The following is a 26,441-nucleotide window of genomic DNA, read 5'->3' as shown; positions in this document are numbered from 1 at the left end:
ACCTAATAAACAGAGGCTTATTTTATTTTGAGGAGAATTTAGTGTTGTTCTCTTGGGTATTCTTAGATCTAACTATATTTATGTATGAAGAAGGAATGGGAACAGCATGAGGATAACTCTTTTGTAAGGTCACTCTCTCAAGTAATGGTAATTATAGGGTTTCCAGACAAGGCAGGTACAACCTTGTCAAATAGTAGATGAAAGGCTGCTTATGCTGACATTGGTATTAAGTATTCATCGTCAACTGAATCCACTCCTATATGACTGAAAGAAATGTCATACCTCTGCAACTCCAGTGATTGGAGTTCTACTATTTCCAAATCTGTGCCCAGATTTTTACATACAACACCTGGAAATACCTGTGAATTAAATTGATGTTTTAATTCAGCAATTCATGACATCAGATCTGTGATGATTTTAAGTATGTTACCCCTGTGGCTAACATAAAAGAAATGATTTCAGGAGAGTCATAAAATCTCCTTAGTCCTTCATCATGTTTTAAACTAGGTTTTAAAACTTTGAGCTTATCTCTGTTTTCCTTGAACTTCTCCAATTCAAATAGAAACTGCCAATCCACCTCCACCTTCCTTGCATTTCTTATTTGCAACAAAATGGCCAAAGCATTAGTATTTCATTCCAGGTGACCATAAGCGATAATTTAAGTATTTTTCTTTTGCATTTCATGAATTACCAATGTCCCATTTTCAGTGATAATTAGTCTCACTGAAAACCCAACAATGTCAGATAACTAATCTCTGTTTCCCATCTTTGCGCACATATTTTACTCACAACCACTTCTAGTAGAGAATAGATTGCTGTTGAACAGACATGAAAAGAGCAGAGATTATTTTATGTATTTCAGCATAAAGTAATTTAAAACAGGGAAATAGATGCTTACAAAATTATTGGAAGTTCTAAAGGAGTTGGCTCCAGGCTAGAGTTTCTCAAATGATTGGCAGAAAACAAGAGAATAGACCCCCTGTTAGAATCATGATCTCTGCCACGTTATGAACGTAGAGGATCAAGAGGTCATTGCTGGAATTACCGGGGTCAAGCATGCACACATAACCTGAAATTCAAGGATTCAGTATGAGAGGATTAGTGCCAGAACTTCCACAACATTATGGACAGAAGAAAGAGAAATCCAACAGACTTTAGTCCTGCAATCAACTTCCAATATTCATGGAGTGACTCAGCTGTAACATCCATGATGTTGCTCAGTAACCTTATGGAACAGGAAGTTGGCCTCTGCTTAACTACTGTCTTTCAAATTTTATACAACAAATCTGTGCCACTTATCCACATTTAGAACCTAACATCAAGGAAGACTAAAAGAAATGTCCTATCTGCAACACAGGAAATAAAAACATGAAAGAAATTGTCAATCAGTTGTACTCAGTCCAACTTAAAGGACAATGTATTGAATGGATCATACACAGAATTGTCAAATTACAAAAAAAATGACTATCCTTGGAACAGAAAGGACTGTGAGCTAGTATCCAAGTCCTTCAGATAATGAAAAGAATTAACCTTACTGGTATCATTGATCAAACACATGAATTACTTTTTAGAATGGAGGGTGACAAACTATAGCTAGTGGCCTGTTTTTGTGAGGTACATGATCTAAAATTATTTTTACATTTTTACAGTGTTGAAAAAATATATAAAGAAGATGACAGATATCCTATGTAGCTTGAAAAGTCAAAAATATTTATTATCTGGCCCTTTCCCCAAAAATGTTTGTTGACCCCTGTGTTAGATTGAGAACAAATAAGTCAGAAAGCACATAATTCATTAGAATTTATTATCTATGAAGGAACAGATTTTGTCTGCCTTTCCTATACAGTACTCATTCCTAGCATGGTGCCTGGTACCCAGTACACAGTTAAGTAAGTGTTTATTGAATATAATTTACAACGCTACCAATCTTTAGTAGATTTTAGCATTGTCTTTGAGTATTGTCTTTGTATACACACAAACATTTTCATTCAGATACTCAACAACATAAGCAATATATTATGCTAGATTGGCATTTCAAAGTGGTGCATTGACTTGTATCCAACCATTTATAAAATCAAGTCTATTTTGATAAGAACTTTATCAGCACTCAGTTTCGATCCAATTTTGATCTCTTCCTACTCTGATTATCTCAAGTAATATATTCCATGTTATTGAAACCTATTAATAATCTCAATTTAATGATGACTTATCCACACCTCTGTATGCATTAAAAATGAAACAAAAACAAAAGAAAAACAACAATGAAACTCTATAAGAAATACATTTGCTATTGTAACACCCCAGGGCTCATGTGTAAATTCCTTTTACCAGAGACACAGCAAATAATTACTTTAATTGGGAATATAATGTGCACTGATACCAGTTTTATTTTCTTTTGAACTTATTTTCCTTTTGAACACGTGAATTAACATATCTATGTTTTTGAGAATATCTTTCTCCATATGACAATATTGTTATACTGTCCAGTATTAATACTTCAGATTTTATATTTACAATTCACAGTTTGCATAATATAAAAGAAGCTCCCTAAATTTACATTTGAAAATGTTCAAATGAAGACAAAGAAGGATATCATAAGTTCAAAAAGCAGGAGGAGCATTCTAGTATTGGAATAAGTGAGCATGACATAAAATTCAAATAAATTGTAAATGATGAAAGGAGAAGAATTATGTCCTACAAGCTGTTTTGTTTCTAGATATGTTATTGAAATTTCAAATGGACTTTCGAATGACAACATAATTTTATTTTAAATATTTTGCCAATACAGAGATGAGTATGATATTTGTATGCTTGCTTCTAGAGTGAATTTTATGAAGTAATTTATCTGAGCAGAAGCTTTGTAACACTGAGGTTATAAAATTTTTAATCTTGAAAAATAGAACTACAATTGTAATCAACTGACAGATAAATTAAAAATTATATTTTTCCTGAAAAGCAGATTGAAGAATCACAATATCTATTTTCTGAAAACAATGTCTATTTTAAATATCTTCTATTTTCTTAAATAGATTTCTATTTACATTTAATGCCACATTTGTATTAAATTAACACATAATATTATATTTGTAAATCCAAGACATTCAAGATGTTAGTATAATTTAAAAAGATGAAACTAGAATAAAAGTTCTCAAAATCTTCCTAAACAAGTTCGAAAAATGCAATGTATTTAATATTTCCCTACCATAGGCAAAATATTTTGAATATATTTCTCACAATTTATTTCTTTCTAAACTTGATGTTTTATAATTTCATATAAATGTATGCTTCCCTTAAACACTCTAAATCTGGTATTTGATATTAAGGTAACAAGGTAAATTTTTTTTTTTTTTTTTTTTTTTTGCTGTACACGGGCCTCTCACTGTTGTCGCCTCTCCCGTTGCAGAGCACAGGTTCCGGACACACAGGCTCAGCGGCCATGGCTCACAGGCCCAGCCGCTCCGCGGCATGTGGGATCTTCCCGGACCGGGGCACAAACCCGTGTGCCCTGCATCGGCAGGCGGACTCTCAACCACTGCGCTACCAGGGAAGCCCACAAGGTAAATTTTGAACTATAGTATTCAGCTTTTGAGATGTTTATCCATAATTCAACACCAAGTTTTGGCTTTTTTTATGGATTTCAGGAAATTTTTGTTTTTAATTTACAAGTGTTTGTTCCCATTTGTAATAAATTGTGCCTACTGTCCCACCTCTAGCTGTAATAATTTAGACCAGAAAGTTTCTTTCATGCAAGATTTGGAATTAGTAGATGTGGATTACTTCCTTTATATAGTCTAAATTTTTACATGTAAAATTGGATGCAGTGATTATTATTTCTTGTGGACTGAGGGTCAACATAAGTGATTCACAAAGAGCAACAGCAAATGCAAAAAGAGAAGCAGAGATGTTGCTTGAGCTTTATCAACCTGTGTTCTTACCTTTGGTTTCTGTGAAACCAAATTTTCTTTATATAAAGCTTTCTCTAATTTATTGCATTTTCAGTTATTTTCCCTCAGATTGGTTTTTGTTGTCTGCAGCAAAAAAGTCATAATTATTGGAAGAACTCTATTATCTTCATTTGCCTAATAATTCTGTCAGTAGTTCTTCTAATCAAAAGTTCAAATTTATTAACTTGGAATTAAAATTCAATATAATCTTGGCTTTTAAAAATCTTATAAAAACTATATGCTTCAGGTTTAAAAAGTTTTCTGTTCTTTGTATATATTTTTATTCATTGATTCACAAATATTTATGAACTACTACTGTAAAAATGTCCCTTTTATAAATATCATATACTCATATTTTCCTCTCGTATTTTCCTTGTTTTTTGAGTTGAAAATAATTGTCTTGCTTTTCTGAATAATCATGCCTTATTATTTGTAATTCTAATAAAATAACGTTTTAACTTATAATAATATGATTAATATATATGACCAGACTCTTCTTCTAGACCATATTATCTGTTCATACATCTTATAGATAAAAATATTATAATACACAGATATTTTCTGAAGGAATGTGGGTTACCAAACATTTGTCTCTCTATTTTTACTGTTTTTATTATTATCTCTAATATGAGTAATTTCTATTTTATAAACTCCAAGTTCCTGGCTCCGTGGTTATAGTTGCCCATGTCTGAGGTGTAATTTTATTCTTTGGCTGCCTTCTTGATTTCTGCAATGGTAATGCATTTTGGCCCATGATCTTCTTATTTCATGACTCTCTCTGTATAAGCTAAGCACTGAAAGCTTCATTGCTTCCTGATATTTATTTTAAACAATTTTGATAATCTCAACCTAATCCTTGATAGTCTATCAATCATTAATTTTATATTTCCAAACTTCTCAACACTCAAAACTTCTATAGTTTTATTCACCACTTCTTTGTTAATGACATATATATGTGTACATATATATGTATGTATACATATAATTTTGTTTTTCATTTAACCTTCTGTATTCCCATTTGCTTCATACATCCTTTGGCAGTCCAATTGGTACATTGAAATACCCAGGTATTCTTACTGTTGCTCCTTGTTGATCTGCAATGATCACTCTCCATATTCCATTTTGCACTTTCCTTTCAATTTACTATATAAATAGTTAAAAAATAATCTCATTAAGGATCAGTATTGATCATGTCATTCTCCATTCAAAAACCACCAGCAGGGCTTCCCTGGTGGCGCAGTGGTTGAGAGTCCACCTGCTGATGCAGGGGACGTGCATTTGTGCCCCAGTCCAGGAAGATCCCACATGCCGCGGAGTGGCTGGGCCCATGAGCCATGGCCTCTGAGCCTGCGCGTCCGGAGCCTGTGCTCCGCAATGGGAGAGACCACAACATTGAGAGGCCCGAGTACTTCAAAAAAAATAAAATAAAAATAAAACACTAGCAAATTTCTGTTTTCCAAGGAATTATATTCTCCTAACTTAATTTGCTTTTAGTAGTTTTGAAGTGTTTTCTCTTTGATTTTCATCACAATTGACCTTACAGTTTCCTATTTCATCACCTCCCACACATGCTCTTTGCTTTATCCTTAATTTAATATTTGTATACTCCCTTGACTTTAAAATCTTGTTGTGAAAATGAGATACGTTTATACAAATGAAATGACAAAGATGCCATACTTTAATTTATACTGAAGTATGAAATTAGTAGTGTAATTTGTAACATAGCCTTGTGGAATAGTGAGCACATTTTTCATGGTTGATTTGGGAGATGCACAGAAAGTAAAAGGAAGGAGATGGCATTCCAGGTATAGGAAAAGATACAAGAGGCATGGTTAGGTGAGGTGTTTATGGTCTTTCCAAGAATAACATATAGAACAGACTGAATAACAATAGCAACAAAAAAGGATTTCATTTTGGTGACTAATGAGAGATACAAATGTAGAATAAGGGTGGTTTTAGATTAGTAATTACTTGATCTATCATGTCACAAAATATAGATTTTATACCTTTTATGGGAGTGACATGATAAAAGGGGTTAACCAGACTCATCTGAAAAGGACACATTTGCCCTATGATTTTTTTTTTTTTTTTTTTTTTTTTTTTGCGGTACGCGGGCCTCTCACTGCTGTGGCCTCTCCCGTTGTGGAGCACAGGCTCTGGACGTGCAGGCTCAGTGGCTATGGCTCACAGGGCTAGCCGCTCCACAGCATGTGGGATCTTCCCAGACTGGGGCACAAACCCCTGTCCCCTGCATCGTCAGGCGGATTCTCAACCACTGCACCACCAGGGAAACCCCTGCCCTATGATTTTATTCAGGGTTATTCTTTATATAAATTAGAAAATCTATCATTTTTATTTATTTCAATATAATGTATGAGTTCAAATAATAATAGCAATTATACAATTATTATTTTTCTGATTAAACTAAGGAACTTGCCATATATTAAGAAAACTCAATATATGAACTTTTTATGGACTTCTTAACTCTGATTTAAGCAATGGAATATCCCTAAAAAAGAGGAGTAATATGGAGCAGATGGTGGTGGGAGAAGGGAGCATCAGTGAAGTTGTTGTTATTGTTGCTATTTCTGATGGGTTATCTAACTGCATATTTCATACTGATTGGAATGATGTAAACATTTGAAGAAAAACTAATAATGCAGTAGAGAAGGAGAAAATCACTGGAGTGATATCTTTGAGTTGAGGAATTAGTCATGAAGTTAATCAATACTAACATATTATGCAGGTTGTAATAGGTAGTTGGATATGGTGATATTAAATTTTGGAATTTCTCTATTCTTTTTTTTCCTTTTCAGTGAAATAAATGCAAAGCTATAAGATAAAAGGGAGGATGGAGAAAATGTTGTTGGGTACCTGAGGAGAGAAAACAATGTCTGAAATCATCCCTCTAGGGAGTGGAAAGATGAGTGGACTAGTCAAATATAGAAAAATTGCTGGTCAACACTAGAGGCATAGTGAGGGTGGTGGTAGTGGATACAGTGTGATCCCTGTGAATATTTTAAGCTAAAGAATCAGCAACTTTAATTGCGATTTCCTGAAAATAAAGTGCTTAAAAAGCTGCAAGTTTACTTCGGTTTCTAATAATAGACATGAAGTGATTGTTCAGATTGGTGGGGAGCTCTGCTCCTGCTGCTGAAGATCGTTGGATTTCCTAGTTTCTTTCTAGAATTTATAGTGGCTTTTCTCTAGGGGTTGACTTTATGTGCCTCTTCAAATATGGCTCACAAACTTATTCCAGGCTATGGGAAAGAGAAAAAGATCATGTGCTTAAATTCTGTATAAATAGACAAAAGATGAAAACATCACTTCTGCTAACATTTAGTTGATGAAAAATTAGTCCTGTGGGCACAGCCTGCCATAGTGGTGTAAGATGCTGGGAAGTATATCTACCTGGATATGTGTCTTTCGCAAAAGAGGGAGCTAACGGATTTGTACCAATATTTAATATCCTCCCTATACAGCACACATTAAAAAATGTTTAGTCTATCCATATTCAGGTGTGGAATAAGTAAAAATTTGGATAGAAACAGTTTTATTTTCTGGGAGAGTACAAGGAAGGGGGAGATGTCCAAAGAAATTTGAGGGTGTATGCCAAGAAGTGATTATAATACTAGGTAAAGTGATCCAACCTTTGGGAAAAGTAAAATAAAGAGGTGAAATGGGGGCTGCTGCTGAGGGTTACTGAAAAAAAAAATAAAGGTGTGAAATGCAGTTTTATAGGAAGTGAGTGGGAATATGGGAAGGGACTTTAAAGAGTGAAATACTTTGTCATTTTTTTTTAAGATGTGTAAAAATAATGAGAAATTCTAAGGAATAAACATAGGACTGAATTATTGTCACCAACCCTCCTGAGTTTGTCCCCAACAAGGGTTCTTCTGTCCCATGTTACTCTCGCCAATACAAGGAGACCAAGTTCAGTTCAGAAGCAAAGGAGAGCTTTATTCTTTGATCAGAGAATAGAGAGGTGCTGACACGCACTCTGGATACTCGCTCTCCTGAAAGGCTGTGGCCGGGGCTGTTTTTATAGCGTTCTTCAGTGGGGAGGGAGTGAAGTTCTCAAGGGTCTTGCGCGGCCACAGCCTTGCTGCTCAGGCTCTAGATGGCAGTTCCCTGGGCTACGTCTTTGCACACAGCCCGCCACCGCCATCTTGAATTGAGGTTTCTGCTGAGCTGAAGTGTCGGTCGGTGTTGGATTCAGCCATGTCACACTAGGAACTCTGGTCAGAAGTGCCTGGTGCAAGGCCTCTGTGTGTGGCACCCTATGAGCAACTGCAACTAGACTAAGCACAAAGGAAAAAAAGGTTAGACATTATTACCAGATTTTATTTTTATACCCTGGAAGTTGTTGATGGGCTTTGCCAGTGACATTATCAATTCACGTTGTTAAATAAGACAATTGGAGGAAAGAAATTCAAGCAGTTGAGAGGCTAGATTCATAGACACACAGTGAAATGCTACAATGGAAAAGCTACCATCTGTAGGTCTACTTAAATGCCTATCATTCATCCTCTCCTGATGGAATAGGATCTTAGCACAGCTTTTCTATGTAAATGTTCCCTGCTTGCTTATGATTTTAGTGATGAGCTGTTCCCAATCATCATAAATAACCTCTTATGTGAAGGATTTAAAAAACAAAAAATAAGACTCTACATTCTTAAATCAAAGAAAAATATGGAATTCTACTTTGTAGATTCATAGTGAGTCAGACAACATATCCTATATCTTTCTGTTCTGGTTTTGATAAAATAATTCACACTTTCTGCCTGTCAACCCATGAGTAATCCATAAAATAACACATTTTAGTGTTTTGTGCAGGAGAGCATTTAATGCATAAGGAGAAAGACTGTTCTTCTATTTAGTAGTCCAGTCAGGAAGTTATGTGTGTGTTTTAATCTTTCCTTTGCATAAATAACACTGCTACTTTTCATTCAGATTGCATTGCCTCTAATTCTGCTTCCTCCTCAAGAATTCCTTTTCTACTTGTTATTTACATCTTTCAAATTTGGCAGATTATTTTCATATTCCTTTAGCCCAGCTATAAATATTATGCTGCTTTACTTTCCACCCATAAATCAGTCTTCCCTTGTCATTATTGAGTTATTTTTTTTTCTGGACTCTTTCCAGCATTACTACATATGCCTGATATTGAAGTACCCCAGAATTAACACAGTATTGCAGCTGCAGTCTCACCAATAACAATATCAACTTCCTTTCTTAGTACAGGATGTCTCTTCATTTTGTATTTACTGTTATATTCATGGATTTTGTTTCTTTTGTTGACTGTGCTATATCACTTTTCTTTATGAAATGTGTTAATTAATCTGTCTTTTATATTTCATTATTTCTAATATCCATGGATTAATCACAATGATAGTCTAAAATCTATGATTTTATCTGGTATTTGATTGTAATTTTGTTTATTTTCTCTAGAAATTCTATAAAGTCACATGAGCATCACATTATTACACTATTCATCCCCTCATTTAGGATAATTTGTAAAGGTGTTAATAAAGGAGAACTAAAATCTAATGACTGAAGGGAAGCTAATTACCCACAGGTAAACTCTGCAATATTTGTCATTACTCTAATGACCATTTTTTCATTCAATATTTAAACCAAGAAGAAATGTTTATATTCTGACAAATTAGATGATGTGGAAGAAGCATTTAATTAAATATATTTTAATCCAAAATATGGTCTGAATGATCTCCCAGAGTATGTGTCCCAGTGAAATAAAAAATTTCTAAACACTTTGAAAATATTATATAGTTCTCAGTTGGTGCTGTGATGCTATGTCCTTGACTCCCAAAATACTCTCCATATTATACTATTATTATTCTGTATAAAAAATAAAACTCTCTGTATTTCCATGTAGAAGCCTGGAAAGGAAGTTACTAACTCTCTGTGTAAAAATTTTCCTCATGAATTTTTTAGACTTAAAGTATGGTTAGAGGTGTATCATGCACATGGAGATACTGAGAATGTATAAATTGGAAACAGACAGAATATACAAAGGCAGAGAGGCCTAAAAGAATACATTCTGAACACTTCAAATTTGGCTGATGACAAGTTTTGGGAAAAAGGAGACAGTGGCTTCACTTGAAAGACAGATGAATGGATGTTCTTGGTTCCTACCCCAAATCCAATGCCTCCATTAATTTTGTCTAGGTGCCCACTCCTCTAACGTGTTATTGAGTTGAAGATGATCTCATATCCAGCTTGAGATTGTTTCTAATTAGCCATAGCCAACATCAGCAATCTCAACATATGTGAGAGAAATTGAACAAAATCCAAAATTCGATTTTGAAAAGAAAAACTTTCAGCAAACTAGGAGAAAAGTGTTTCTTCAGCCTAATGTAAGCATCTATTGATCAACTCTACAGCTAGCATCATAATTAATAGCAAACGACTGAATGTTTTCCCCGTAAAATCAGGAAAAACACAAGTATATCTCACTCATACTTCTATTTAATATTGTGCTGGAGGTTTTAATAAGTGTAATAAGATATGCAAAAAAGGTATACAGATTGGAAAGGAAGAAGTAAAACTATTGTAATTTGCAGACAACAGTATCATCAATGTAGAAAATCTGATAGATTTACAAAACTGTTACTAGAACTAATATATGAGTATAGGAACGTTGCAGTATGTAATATCAATATAAAAAACCCTCTGAAATTAAAAATCCTGAAATTAAAATAAAAATAACATCTATAATAATGTAATATATATGTCTTGAAGAAAATGTGTGAGACTTACAAAATGAGAACTGAAAACTTGGCTCATCATTGTTAAACAATTAAAGAAGCCTTAAATAAAAGGAGAGAGGTACCTTGGTCATGTCTCAGAAGTTTGAATATTATGAAGAGGTCAAAAATATCTAAGATAAATTAAATAAAATAACTATTAAAATCTCAGCAGGCTTTTTATAGAAATTGACATAGTGCTTAATTCATTCAGAAATTCCAAGTAACTAGAATTGGCAAAATAACTTTCAAAAAATAAGGACAAAGTCAAAGGGCTAACCTGATTTTAAAACTTATTATAAATATACATAATTATGACTGTGTTTTTACATCAACATATACAAGTAGATCAATGAAAAAAGATTAGAAAGTCTAGAAATAGACTGACACATATGGACAACTAATTTCTTTTGTAAGAGCTTTATTAAGATATGATTCACAAATTCACATACCATACAATTCACACACTTAAAGTGTACAATTCAAAGATATTTAGTATGTTCACAAAGTGCAACCATAACTACAATCAAATTTAAAACATTTTCGTCATCTCTAAATGAAACCTCATACCCTTTAGCTATCACCTCCCAACCCTCCAATCTTACCCGGCCCTAAGTAAACACTAGTTTACTTTATAGATTTGCCTATCCTTGTCATTTTATAAAATACGTGAACTTGTGTATCTGTCTTCTTTCACTTAACATGTTTTAAAGGTTCATACAAGTTATAGCATGTATCAGGACATTGATATTTTTATGGATAAATGATATTGTGTTGTAAGGGTATACCACAATTGTATTTAACCATGCATCAGTTGATAAACATTTAGGTTGTTTCCACCCTTTGGCTATTATGAATAATGCTGCTATCAACATTTGTGTACAAGTTATCATATGCACATTTATTTTCATCGTTCTTGGGCAAAATTTGAGTAACTTCCAGATTATTTTCCAAAGTATCTGTACCATTTTTCATTCCCACCAAAAATCTGTGATGGTTCTGATTTTACCACATCCACATCCTTGTCAACACTTGTTATTATTTGACATTTTGATTATCATAGTTCTACTTAGTGTAAAGTGGAATACTACTGTGGTTTTGAGTTGCATTTCTTTGGTGACTAATGATATCAAGCCTCTCTTCATGTGCTCAGTAGCCATTTATATATCTTTGTTGAGAAATGTTTATTCATAACCTTGGCATGTTTTTAATCATGCTATGTGTATTTTTTTCTTTTTTTCTTTTTTTTTTTTTTTTTGCGGTACGCAGGCCTCTCACCGTTGTGGCCTCTTCCGCTGCGGAGCACAGGCTTCAGAAGTCCAGGCCCAGCGGCCATGGCTCACAGGCCCAGCTGCTGCGCAGCATGTGGGATCCTCCTGGACCGGGGCAAGAACCCACGTCCCCTGCATCAGCAGGCAGACTCCCAACCACTGCACCACCAGGGAAGCCCTGTTATGTGTATTTTTACAAGAGTTCTTTATATGTTCTTATCAATTATATAATTTACAAATATTTTCCGCCATTCTTTGGGTTGTCTTTTTACTTTCTTGACAATGTCCTTTGCTGCACAAAAGTTTTTACTTTTGATGAACTATAATTTATTTTTTCTTTCCTTTCTTGTGTTTTTGATGTCATATCTAATGACCCATTGCCAAATTAAGGTCACAAATATTAACCCCTAGGTTTTCTTCTACGAGGTTTATAGTCTGAGACTTTACATTTAGGTCTTTGATCCACTTTAAGGTAATTTTTGTACCTGGTATGAAGTAGGGTGTCAACTTCCTTCTTTTGCATGTGGATATCCAGTTGTCTCAGCATCATGTGTTGAAAAGACAATTCTGTCTCTGAATTGTCTTGATACCTTGGTCAAAAATCAGTTGATCAAACATGTATGGATTTATTTCTATTCCATTGATCTACATATCTATCCATATGCCTGTATCACATTAATTACAGTAACTTTGTAGTAACTTTTGAAATAAGGAAATGTAACTTCTAATTTGTTCATCTTTTTCAAAATTGTTTTGACTTTTTGTTGTTGTTTTGAGCTTTCATATGAATTTAAGGACATGCATATCAGTTTCTACAAAGAAGGCAGCTGTGATTCTGATTAAGATTGTGCTGAATGTATAGATTATATCAGTTCAGGTCATATTGACATCTTGTCACTATTAAGTCTTCTGATCCATAAATATGCAATGTCTTTACATTTGTTTAGATCTTCTTTAATATCTTTCCTCAATGTTTTATATTTTTCAGAATCTAAATTTTGTTCTTCTTTTGTTAAATGCATTCCTAAATATTTTCTTCTTTTGGATGCTATTACAAATGGTATTAATTTCTTAATTTCCTTTTTGGTTTGTTATTGATGTTTTAATAGAAACACAACTAATTTTTGTGTGTTTATGTTGTATCCTGAACTTTGCTGAAATTTTTTAGCTCTAAATATGTGTGTGTGTGTCTGTGTGTGTGTGAGTGTGTCTGTGTGAATTGTTTAGGCTTTTCTATATATAAAATTATGTCATCTGCAAATGGGGATATTTTAACTTTATCTTTTCCAATTTGGATGTTTTTTATTTCTTTTTCTTGCTTAATTGCTCCAGCTAGAAGTTCCAATACAAGGTTGAACATAAGTGCCCCACTGAGCATCCTTGTCACATTACTGATCTTAGGTTAAGATATTCAGCATTGCATAATTCAGTAAGATTTTAGCTGTGGGGTTTTCATAAATATGCTTACTGAGTTGAGGAGATTCCCTTTAATTTTTAGTTTGTTAAGGATTTTTATCAAGAAAGGGTACTGAATATTTTCAAATGTGTTTTCTACATAAATTAAGATAATCATGTGTAGGTTTTTTTTTCCCCTTCATTCTATTAATTAATTAATTAATTCTATTAATGTGCTGTATGTGTGTGTGTGTATATATATATATATATATATATATATATATATGTAGAGAGAGAGAGAGAGTATATTGAACTATTCTTCCATTTCTGGGATAAATCCCATTTGGTCATGATGTAAAATCCTTTTAATATGAAGTTTGATCAGTTGGTTATTTTGTTGAGGATTTTTGCTTGTATATTTATGAGGAATATTGGTTTACAGTTTTCTCAGAATTTTGTTCATTTTGTTTCAGGGTAATGCTGGCCTTATAGAATGAATTTGAAGTGGTCCTTCCTCATTTATTTTTTGGAAGAATTATAAAAGAATCACTATTAATTTTCTTTAAGTGTTTAGTAGAATTTATTAGTGCACCCATGTGGATCTGAACTTTCCTTTGCTGGTTTTTGAGTGCAGATGTTTTTACTTGGATATGTCTGTTAAGATTTTCTATTTTTCTTGAGTTAGTTTGGTAATTTTGTTTTTCTAGGAATATGTTAATTTCATCTAAGTTAATTTGTTTTCATCCAATTGATCATATTTTTCTCATATAATCCTATTTATATCTGTAATAGTAATGTTTCCAAATTTTTCCCTTATTTTAGTAATTTGAGTATTCTCTCTTTTTTTAAATCAATCTTCCTAAGTTTGTCCATTTTGGGGTCTTTTCAAAGGGCCAAGTTTTATTTCATTACTGCTATTGTTTTTCTATTCTCTATTTCATTTACCTCTGCTCTAATCTTTATCAGTTCCTTTTTTCTGTTCACCTTGGATTTAATTTGGTCTTCTGTTTCTAATCATTTATGATTTAAATTTAGGTTATTGATTTGAAATCTTTATTCTTTTTAAATGTAGGCCTTTCCAGCTATAAATTTCCTCTGAGGACAGTTTTCACTACATCTCATACATTTTGGCATGTTGTGTCTTCATTTTCATTTATTTCAAAGTATTTTCTAATTTTTCTTTTAATTTCCCCTTTGATCCATTTGTTTTTAAACATGTTTTATTTGTATGTCATCGTAAATTTTCCACTTCTTCTGGTCTTGATTTCTAGTTTCATTCTGTCATAGTCAGAAAAGATATTTTGTATGATTTAAATCCTTTTAAACTCACTGAGACGTGCTTGTGACCTAACGTATGATCTAAGCTGGAGATCGTTCCATGTAAACTTGAGAAACTGTGTAGAAGTGTTCTACATATGTCTGGTAGGCCTATTTGGTTTCTAATGTTATTTAAGTGTTCTGTTTCCTTATTGATCTTCTGTCTCATTTTATCCATTATTGAGGATGAGATATAGAAGATTCCAATAATTATTGTAGAACCATCTATTTCTCGCTTCAGTCCTGTCAGTTTTTGCTTCATATATTTTGGGGCTCTATTTGCAGGTGTGTAATGTGTTGATAATTGTTACATCTTCTAATGGATTGGCCCTTTCTCTACGTATAATGTCCTTCTTTGTATCTTATAGTACTTTTTTACTTATATTCTATTTTGTCTTATATTTGTATACCAACCCAGCTCTCTCTGTGCTACTATTTTCATGAAAGGTTTTTATGTCCATCTTTCAGTTTCAACCTATATGTGTCTGAAGTTAGTCTTTTGTAGACAGCATGTAGGTGGATAATGCTCTTTTAAAATCCATTCTGCCTCTCTATGCTTTTTCATTAGGACATTTAATTCTATTTATATTTAGAGTAGTTACACATAAGGAAGGATTTACTTCTGTCATTTTTCTATTTGTTTTCTAATATCATATCTTTTTTGATCCTCAAATTCTCTTTTCTTTCCTTCTTTTGTGTTTGATTATATTTTGTAGTGTGCCATTTTTGTTCCTTTTTTATTTCCTTTTCTGTATATTTTTGGAGTATTTTATTAGTGGTTTGGTTGTGCTAAGGATTTCAATTAGACTTTTGAACTTATAACAACTATATATGTGTGTGTGAGTGCATATAGGTGTGTGTGTGTATATACACATATGTTTATATACAGCATCTAACTAATAAGGTGAATATAAAGATATATATATATATATACACATATACATAATAAATAAATAGTACATTAAGTTTACTCTGTAGTTCTGTATAGTGTAGTAAAAGTGGAGGAAGCACAAAAATCATATTTAAGCACAGATAGAGCCGTATCATGCTTTAGGAATTATAATACGCTTTCATGCCTTATAGATTAAATAACCCATTCAATTATTTCATAAGATAAATATATTTTTGTAGTGATGTTTGATACTTAAGATAATTGATGCAAAGAGCTTAAAGTTTTACAGACAGTAAGTGATGACACTGAATTTAAAATACAGGTCTAAAGGAGAGACCTTCAAGATGGTGTAGGAGTAAGACGTGGAGATTACCTTCCTCCCACAAATACATCAGAAATAAATCTACATTGGGCTTCCCTGGTAGTGCAGTGGTTGAGAGTCCACCTGCCGATTCAGGGGACACAGGTTCATGCCCCGGTCAGGGAGGATCCCACATGCCCCGGAGCAGCTGGGCCCGTAAGACATGGCCACTGGGCCTGCACGACCCGAGCCTGTTCTCCACAGCAGGAGAGGCCACAACAGTGAGAGGCCCGCGTGCTGCAAAAAAAAAAAAAGAAAGAAATACATGTACATGAAGAACAACTTCTATCGAACACCTACTGAACGCTGGCAGAAGACCTCAGACTTCCCAAAAGGCAAGACAATCTCCATGTACCTGGGTAGAGCAAAAGAAAAAAGAAAAAGCAGACAAAAGAACAGGGATGGAACCTGCACCTCTGGGAGGGAGCTGTGAAGGAGGAAAAGTTTCCACACACTACAAAGCCCCTTCACTGGTGGAGATGGAGGGTGGGTGGGGGTGGGAAACTTCAGAGTCATGGAGGAGAGTGCAGCAACAGGGGTGCAGAGGGCAGAACGGAGAGATTCCCACACAGAGGATCGGTGCCGACCAGCAATCACGAGCCCGAGAGGCTTGTCTGCTCACCTGCTGGGACGGGTGGGGGCTGGGAACTGAGGTTCTGGCTTGGGAGGTCAAATCCCGGGAAGAGGACTGGGGTTGGCTACGTGAACACAGCCTAAAGGGGGCTAGTACAGCACAGCTAGCAGGGAGGAAGTCCAGAAAAAACTCTGGACCTGCCTAAGAGGCAAGAGACCATTGTTTTGGGGTGCACAAGGAGAGGGGATTGAGAGCATGGCCCAAACGAGCTGCAGAGATGGGCACAAGCTGCGAATATTAGCGCGGACAGTGGAGAAGGGCATGAGATGCTAAGGCTGCTGCTGCAGCCTCCAAGAAGCCTGTGTGCAAGCACAGGACACTATCCACACTTCCTCTCCCAGGAGCCTGTGCAGCCCGCCACTGCCAGGGTCCCATGATCCAGGGACAACTTCCTGAGGAGAACACACGGCACACCTCAGGATGTTGCAATGTCATGCTGGCCTCTGCTGCGGCAGGCTCATGCCGCATTCTGTACACCTCCCTATCCCGTGACTGAGTGAGCCAGAGCCCGCTAATCAGGTGCTACTTTAACCCCATCCTGTCTGATTGAAGAACAGATGACAGAGGGCGACATACATACAGAGGCGAGGCCAAATCCAAAGCTGGATCCCAGGAGCTGTGTGAACAAAGAAGACAAAGGGAAATTTCTCCCAGCAGCCTCAGGAGCAATGGATTAAATCCCCACAATCAACTTAAGGTACCCTGCATTTCTGGATACCTGAATAGACAATGAATCATCCCAAAATTGAGGAGGTGGACTTTGAGAGCAACTGTAGACTTGGGGTTTGCTTTCTGCAATTAATTTGTTTCTGGTTTTATGTTTATCTTAGTTTAGTGTTTAGTGTTTATTATCACTGGTAGATTTGTTTATTGATTTGGTTGCTCTCTTCTTTATATATATATATATATTTTTTTTTTTCCTTTTTCTCTTTCTGTGAGTGTGTGTAACTTTGTGTGATTTTGTCTGTAGAGCTTTGATTTTAACCTTTGTCCTAGGGTTCGGTCAGTCCTTTTTTCTTTTTCCTTTGGACAGTTTTTAGTGCTTGTTATCATTGGAGGATTTGCTTTTTGGTTTGGTTGCTCTTTTCTTTCTTTTTTTTTCTTTTTTTCTTTTTTTTTTTTTTTGCTGTACACGGGCCTCTCGCTGTTGTGGCCTCTCCCGTTGCGGACGGAGCACAGGCTCCAGACGCGCAGACTCAGCGGCCATGGCTCACGGGCCCAGCCGCTCTGCGGCATGTGGGATCTTCCCGGACCTGGGCACGAACCCAGGTCCCCTGCATCGTCAAGCGGACTCTCAACCACTGCACCACCAGGGAAGCCCTTTTTTCTTATTTTTTTAAACATTTTAATTTTTTTCTTCTTAATAATTTTTAAAAAGTTTTATTTTAAAAACTTTATTTTCTTTTCCTCTTTATTTCCCTCTTTCTTTCTTTCTTCCTTCCTCTCTTTCTTTTTTTTTTTTTCTTTTTTCTCCATTTTTTTCTGAGTCATGTGGCTGACAGGTTGTTGGTTCTCCAGCCGGATGTCAGGCCTGTGCCTCTGAGGTGGGAGAGCCAAGTTCAAGACATTGGTCTACCAGAGACCTCCTGGCTTCATGTAATATCAAACAGCAAAAGCTCTCCCAGAGATCTCCATTTCAATGCTAAGACCCAGCTGAGTCAACGACCAGAAAGCTACAGTGCTGGACACCCTATGGCAAACAACTAGCAAAACAGAAACACCACCCCACCAATCAGGAGAGAGGCTGCCTATAAGCATAATAAGGTCACAGACACCCCAAAACACACAAGCGGATTCGGTCCTGCCCACAAGAAAGACAGGATCCAGCCTCATCTACCAACACAGGCATCAGTACCCTCCATCAGGAAGCCTACACAACCCACTGAACCAAACTTAGCCACTGAATGCAGACACTAAAAACAACGGGAACTATAAACCTGCAGCCTGTGAAAAGGAGACCCCAAGGACAGTAAGGTAAGCAAAATGAGAAGACACAGAAAAACACAGCAGATGAAGGAGCAAGGTAAAAACCCACCAGACCAAAGAAATGCAGAGGAAATAGGCAGTCTAGCTGAAAAAGAATTCAGAGTAATGATAGTAAAGATGATCCTAAATGTTAGAAATAAAATGGAGGAAAAAAAAAAAGAAACATTAACAAGGACTTAGAAGAACTAAAGAGCAAACAATGATGAACAACACAATAAATGAAATTAAAAATTCTCTGCAAGGAATCAATAGCAGAATAACTGAAGCTGAAAACTGATAAGTGAACAGGAAGACAAAATGATATAAATAACTGCCAGGAAACAGAATAAAGAAAATAGAATGAAAATAATTGAGGGCAGTCTCAGAGACTTCTGGGACATTATACGCACCAATATTTGAATTATAGGGGTCCCAGAAAAAGAGAAAAAGAAAAGGATTGAGAAAATATTTGAGAGATTATAGTTGAAAACTTCTCTTTAGAAAGCTGATAGTCAAGTTCAGGAAGCACACAAAGTCCCACACAGGATAAAATGAGGAAGAAACACACCAAGACACATATTAATCAAACCGTCAAAAATTAAATATAAAGAAAAAACATAAAAGGAGAAAAGGAAAAGCAACAAATAACATACAAGGGAATCCCCATAAGGTTAACAGCTGATCTTTCAGCAGAAACTCTGCAAGCTAGAGGGCGTGGCAGGACATATACATGTAAACTGATGAAAGGGAAAAACCTACAACCAAGATGACTCTACCCAGCAAGGATGTCATTCAGATTTGACAGAGAAATGAAAATCCTTACAGGCAAGCAAAAGCTAAGAGAATACAGCACCACCAAACCAGCTTTACAACAAATGTTAAAGGAACTTCTCTAGGCAGGAAACACAAGAGAAGGAAAAGACCTACAATAATAAACCCAAAACAATTAAGAAAATGTTAATAGGAACATACATATGGATAATTACCTTCAATGTAAATGGATTAAATGCTGCAACCAAAAGACATAGACTGGCTGAATGGATACCAAAACAAGACCCGTATATATGCTGTCTACAAGAGACTCACTTCAGACCTAGGGACACATACAGACTGAAATTAAGGGGATGGAAAAAGATATTCTATGCAAATGGAAATCAAAAGAAAGCTGGAGTAGCAATTCTCCTATCAGACAAAATAGACTATAAAACAAAGACTATTACAAGAGACAAAAAGGACACTACATAATGATAAATGGATCAATCCAAGAAGAATATATAACAATTGTAAGTATTTATGAACCAACATAGGAGCACCTCAATACATAAGGCAAATGCTAACAGCCATAAAAGGGGAACTTGACATTAACACAATCATAGTAGGGGACTTTTACACCCTACTCTCTCCAATGGACAGATCATTCAAAATGAAAATAAATAAACACAAGCTTTAAATGATACATTAAACAAGATGGACTTAATTGATATTTACAGGACATTCCATACAAAAACAACAGAATACACTTTCTTCTCAAGTGCTCATGGAACATTCTCTGGGATAGATCATATCTTGGGTCACAAATCAAGCCTTGGTAAATTTAAGAAAATTGAAATCATATCAAGTATCTTTTCTGACCACAATGCTATGAGACTAGATATCAATTACAGGGAAAAATCGGTAAAAATGCAAACACATGGAGGCTAAACAATACATTAATTAATAACCAAGTGATTACTGAAGAAATCGAAGAGGAAATAAAAAAATACCTAGAAACAAATGACAATTAAAACATGATGACCCAAACCTATGGGATCCAGCAAAAGCAGTTTGAAGAGGGAAGTTTATAGGAATACATTCCTACCTCAGTAAATAGGAAACATCTCAAATAACCTAAACTTACACCTAAAGCAATTAGAGAAAGATGAACAATAAAACCCCAAAGTTAGCAGAAGGAAAGAAATCATAAAGATAGAGCAGAAATAAATGAAATTGAAACAAAGCAAACAATAACAAAGTTCAGTAAAATTAAAAGCTGGTTCTTTGAGAAGATAAACAAAATTGATAAACCATTAGCCAGACTCATCAAGAAAAAAAGGGAGAAGACTCAATAGAATTAGAAGTGAAAAAGGAGAAGTAACAACTGACACTGCAGAAATACAAAGGATCAGGAGAGATTACTACAAGCAACTGTATGCCAATAAAATGGAAAACCTGGAAGAACTGGACAAATTTTTAGAAAAGCACAGCCTTCTGAGACTGGACCAGGATGAAGTAGAAAATATAAACAGATCAATCACAAGCACTGAAATGGAGACTGTGATTAATAATCTTCCAACGAACAAAAGCCCAGGACCAGATGGCTTCACACGCGAATTCTATCAAATATTTACAGGAGACCTAACATCTACCCTTCTCAAACTCTTCAAAATATAGCAGATGGAGGAACACTCCAAAGTTAATTCTACAAGGCCACTATCACCCTGATACCAATACCAGACAAAGATGTCACAAAGAAAGAAAACTAAAAGCCAGTATCACTGATGAACATAGATGCAAAAATCCTCAACAAAATACTAGCAAACAGATTCCAACAGAACATTACAAGGATCATACACCATGATCAAGTGGGGGTTATCTCAGTATTGCAAGTATTCTTCAATATATGCAAATCAATCAATGTGATAAACCATATTAACAAATTGAAGGAGAAAAACCATATGCTCATATCAATGGATACAGAAAAAGCTTTTGACAAAATTCAGCACCCATTTATGATAAAAACTCTCCACAAAGTAGGCATAGAGGGAAATTACCTAAACATAAGTAAGGCCATATGGGACAAACCCACAGCCAACATCGTTCTCAGTGGTGAAAAGCTGAAACACTTTCCTCTAAGATCAGGAACAAGACAAGGTTGTCCACTCTCACCACTATTATACAACATAGTGTTGGAAGTTCTACCTACAGCAGTCAGAGAAGAAAAAGAAATAAAAGGAATCCAAATCGGAAAAGAAGAAGTAAAGCTGGCACTGTCTGCAGATGACATGATACTATACATAGAGAATCCTAAAGATGGTACCAGAAAACTACTAGAGCTAATCAATGAATTTGGTAAAGTAGCAGGATACAAAACTAATGCACAGAAATCTCTTGCATTCCTATCAATTAATGATGAAAAATCTGAAAGAGAAATGAAGGAAACACCCCATTTACCATTGCAACAAAAAGAATAAAATACATAGGAATAAACCTACCTAAGGAGACATAAGCTGTATGCAAAAAACTATAAGACACTGATGAAAGAAATTAAAGATGATACAAACAGATGGAGAGATATACTACGTTGTTTGACTGAAAGAATCAACATTGTGAAAATGACCAAACTACTCAAAGTAATCTACAGATTCAATGCAATCCCTATCAAACTACCAATGACAGTTTTCACACAAGTAGAACATAAAATTGCACAACTGGTATGGAAAATGAAAAGACCCCAAATAGCCAAAGCAATCTTGAGGAAGAAAAATGGAGCTTGAAGAATCAGGCTCCCAAACTTCAGATTATACTGCAAAGCTACAGTAATCAAGACAATATGTTACTGGCACCAAAACAGAAATATAGATCAATGGAACAGGATAGAAAGCCAAGAGATAAGCCAACATACATATGGTCACCTTATATTTGATAAAGGAGGCAAGAATATACATGCAGAAAAGACAGCCTCTCCAATAATTGGTGCTGGGAAAACTGGACAGCTACATGTAAAAGAATGAAATTAGAACAGTCCCTAACAGCATACACAAAAATAAACTGAAAAGGGATTAAAGACCTAAATGTAATGCCAGACACTATAAAACCCTTAGAGGAAAAGACAGGCACAGTGCCCTATGCCATAAATCACAGCAAGATCGTTTTTGACCCACCTCCTAGAGAAGTGGAAATAAAAACAAAAATAAATAAATGGGACCGAATGAAACATAAAAGCTTTTGCACAGCAAAGGAAACCATAAACAAGACGAAAAGTCAACCATCAAATGGGAGAAAATACTTGCAAATGAAACAACTGACAAAGGATTAATCACCAAAATTTACAAGCATCTCATGCAACTCAATATCAAAAAAACAAACAACCCAATCCAAAAATGGGCAGAAGACCTATATAGACATTTCTCCAAAGAAGACATAGATTGCCAACAAACACATAAAAGGGTGCTCAACATCACTAATCATTAGAGAAATGCAAATCAAACATACAATGAGGTATCACCTCACACAAGTCAGAATGGCCATCATCAAAAAATCTACAAACAATAAATGAGGGAGAGGGTGTGGAGAAAAGGGAACCCTGTTGCACTGTTGGTGGGAATGTAAATTGATACAGCTACTATGGAGAACAGTGTGACAGTTACTTATAAAACTAAAAATAGAGCTGCCATATGACCCAGCATTCCTACTACTGGGCATATACCCTGAGAAAACCATAATTCAGAAAGAGTCATATACCACAATATTCATTGCAGCTCTATTTACAATAGCCAGGACATGGAAGCAACCTAAGTGTCCATCAACAGATGAATGGATAAAGAAGATGTGGCACATATATACAATGGAATATTACTCAGCCATAAAAATAAATGAAATTGAGTTATTTGTAGTGAGGTGGATGGACCTAGAGTGTGTCATACAGAGTGAAGTAAGTCAGAAAGAGAAAAACAAATACCGTATGCTAACACATACATATCGAATCTAAAAAAAAAAAAAAAAAAGATTCTGAAAAACCTAGGGGCAGGACAGGAATAAAGACCCAGACATAGAGAATGGACTTGAGGACACCGGGATAGGGAATGGTAAGCTGTGACAAAGTGAGAGAGTGCATGGACATATATACACTACCAAACGTAAAATAGATAGCTAGTGGGAATCAGCTGCATAGCACAGGGAGATCAGCTCCATGCTTTGTGACCACCTAGAGGGATGGGATAGGGAGGGTGGGAGGGAGCTGCAAGAAGGAGGAGATATGGGGATATGTATATGTATAGCTGATTCACTTTGTTTTAAAGCAGAAACTAAGACACCATTGTAAAACAATTATACTGAAATAAAGATGTTAGCAGAATAAATAAAATTAATTAAAATAATAAAATAAAATAAAATACAGTTCTCTTTAAGGCTGTAAATCTTGTGATTTTCCACTTATTTTATTTATTTTTTGGCTGCACCACGTTGCATGTGGGATATTAGTTCCCCAGCCAGGGATCAAACCCACGACCCCTGCATTGGAAAGCACGGAGTCTTTCCCATTGGACCACCACGGAAACCCCAATTTTCCACTATTTTATAAAATTTTCCAAACAATTTCTTAATTATCCATCTGCAAATTATTAATATCACAGTCACCAGCTCATATGTCAAAAATTTCTGATATATTTTAGTTTGTTTGTATATCCTTAATTTAACTATGTAATTTTTTTCTGTTTCAAAACGTAGCAAAAATTATCAGTTTTACATGATGGTATTTTGTGATGATTATTGTTCTGTTCCTTTTATAAATCTAAATTGACTGCCATTGCTGTGTCTTATATCTCACGGATCATTTTTTTCCTTCAGATCTGCACTCTAACGAATTGGTTTGAAATCTATGTAGCATATCTGGATATGAAATGAATGAAAGTCTGCCTAGTACTCAGATCTAGGCCTACAAACTTAGATGAAAAAAGTTGCCAGGTATCATAAATATGTTCTAATTTTTCTTGCTTGGAAAGCGGTTCCCCTCTTCCACAGATTTTTTACAGTTCTCATGTAAATTAATTGAATGTAAGCCAGTCCTATTCACATTCATCTGAACATGAAAAGGACCAAATTAAATCATTTTCTTTAAAGACTAACAAGAACTTGATTTACAAAAAAATAAAGCTTTTTGCAAATCACGAAGCTCCATGCAAATACAGTCTGCCTGTGAGAAGAGATCTAAAGAGGCAAACATGGAAAGTTAGGACAAAAAAAGAAATATTTCGGAAGCCATCAAGACATTGTTGTAGGAGTATTTTTGCCATAAACTTACCACCACAATTTAATTAATATACTGAAATCCTGTAGTATAATATTTTAATCATCATCAACTATGTTCTCTCTTCTTTGAATTATTGAATATCAGAATAACTTGCCCTATTATGCTAATGAGTTAAACTTGCAGTCCTTTCTGTTTTGTTTACACAGTTCTATTAACCATTTGCAGAGTAAAAATTAATCATAAAATCTTTTAATCTTTACCCTACTGACATGAAATCTATCACAACATTGTTAGCTATACAGGTCTCTAACCTCTCAACTTTCAAGTTTCCAAAATCCCATACTCATAAATGGTTTATTCATATTTTTCCTGTCTTAAGACATTTATTTTGCTCTAGGTGTTATGTGACTTTTAATATTTTAGATTCCTTTTGTTGTTCAACACAGAAATAGATAAGATCTATATACCCGAGAAGAGGGATTTTTGGTGCCCTTAAGTAGAAGAGACAAGAGAACAGAGAATAGATTTCACAGATAGAAGAATGGGTAATGTTAAAGAGTTAGACTAGCTAAATGGGACAACCATGATTACAGAGTACCAGAGGAGAAAGATATGGAGCTGCCCCCAGGCAATGTGTGTGTGTGTGTGTGTGTGTGTGTGTGTGTGAGAGAGAGAGAGAGAGAGAGAGAGAGAGGAGAAGGAAAAGATGAAAGAGGGAGGAAAATAGAGATAGATAGGTGGGTAGATAGAGAGACAGATTAACTATAACAGATTTCTATTTGTGTTTTTTAAGTGTAGTTAGTTTCAGTGAAAAACTTTTCATTGGTTGATGAATTGAATATGGAAAAGATAATAAGTGCACTAATAAGATAATTTAATCCTTCTCCAATAGAGAGGCCCTGCTAAGATGGTGGGGGTGGGCTTACTGCAGATAGGAAAGTCAGTATCATTTTGTGTTTATGCTTCTTATTAGAATAAAACAGTTTTTCTCTGAAGACAGGCCAATAACTTCTATTTTTATAGTATTCTCAAATGCCATAATAATTAATGTTATAGAATATCTTCTTGGTTCATAAAGGACATGATTAATGAGCAAATCCACAATGAATAGTGTTTAAGTGTGCTGTGTCATCTGCATGGCCTTTCCTTTTCAATTAAAAGAATGCCACAAATTAAATCATAAGAATATCTTAAAGAAATATGCATCGTTTTTAATTAGGAAGAATGGCATACTTATTTTTATGACATTCTTGAATTTTTAAAGAATAAAAGAAAGTGGACTGAATCCACAACTGAAATTTTGTACAGCACAATAGACAACAATACACAATATATAAGACTGTGCTATGGTGCTTTATCTACTTAATTAGCAACATGTAAAACTGGATCAAATCATTTTCCATCGGCATCTTATTTAGATACGTTGTCCAATCTTATGTAACACTAAACGATCTTAAACAATTTCCTGGTGCTTTATACAATTATTTCCAGCTAAAGAAATTCAAAACTGGGGTTCATATGATAGGAAATAGGAAAATTAAATTTTTGTGAGGTTGTATAAAGAATGTATTGATTGAATAATAATCAGTAATTGAGCATCCATCTCTAGATAGCAAAATTTCAAAATTCTTAAAGAATAAGAAAAATGCTTCAGCAAGTTTGTGGATATTTTCACTGAAAATATTAAAAAATGTTTAAACATCCAGATAACTTTATTTGCTATTGATTATATATGAAATATCAAAATACCTCTTTAGACTGGGATTTTGTCTTAAAAATGTGTGTCCTTTCCTGAAAAACTATATTATTTGAAATTTATGGTACTCAAAACATTTTTGATGAATTAATAATTATTTTATTAATATAATTTAAAAGTCAAAGGATAAAT

The sequence above is a fragment of the Mesoplodon bidens genome (genome assembly GCF_964165515.1).
Source record: "Mesoplodon bidens genome assembly, chromosome: 2".
Classification (NCBI taxonomy): domain Eukaryota; kingdom Metazoa; phylum Chordata; class Mammalia; order Artiodactyla; family Ziphiidae; genus Mesoplodon; species Mesoplodon bidens.
The sequence above is the reverse complement of the archived record's forward strand: the minus strand, read 5'-3'. Positions refer to the sequence as shown.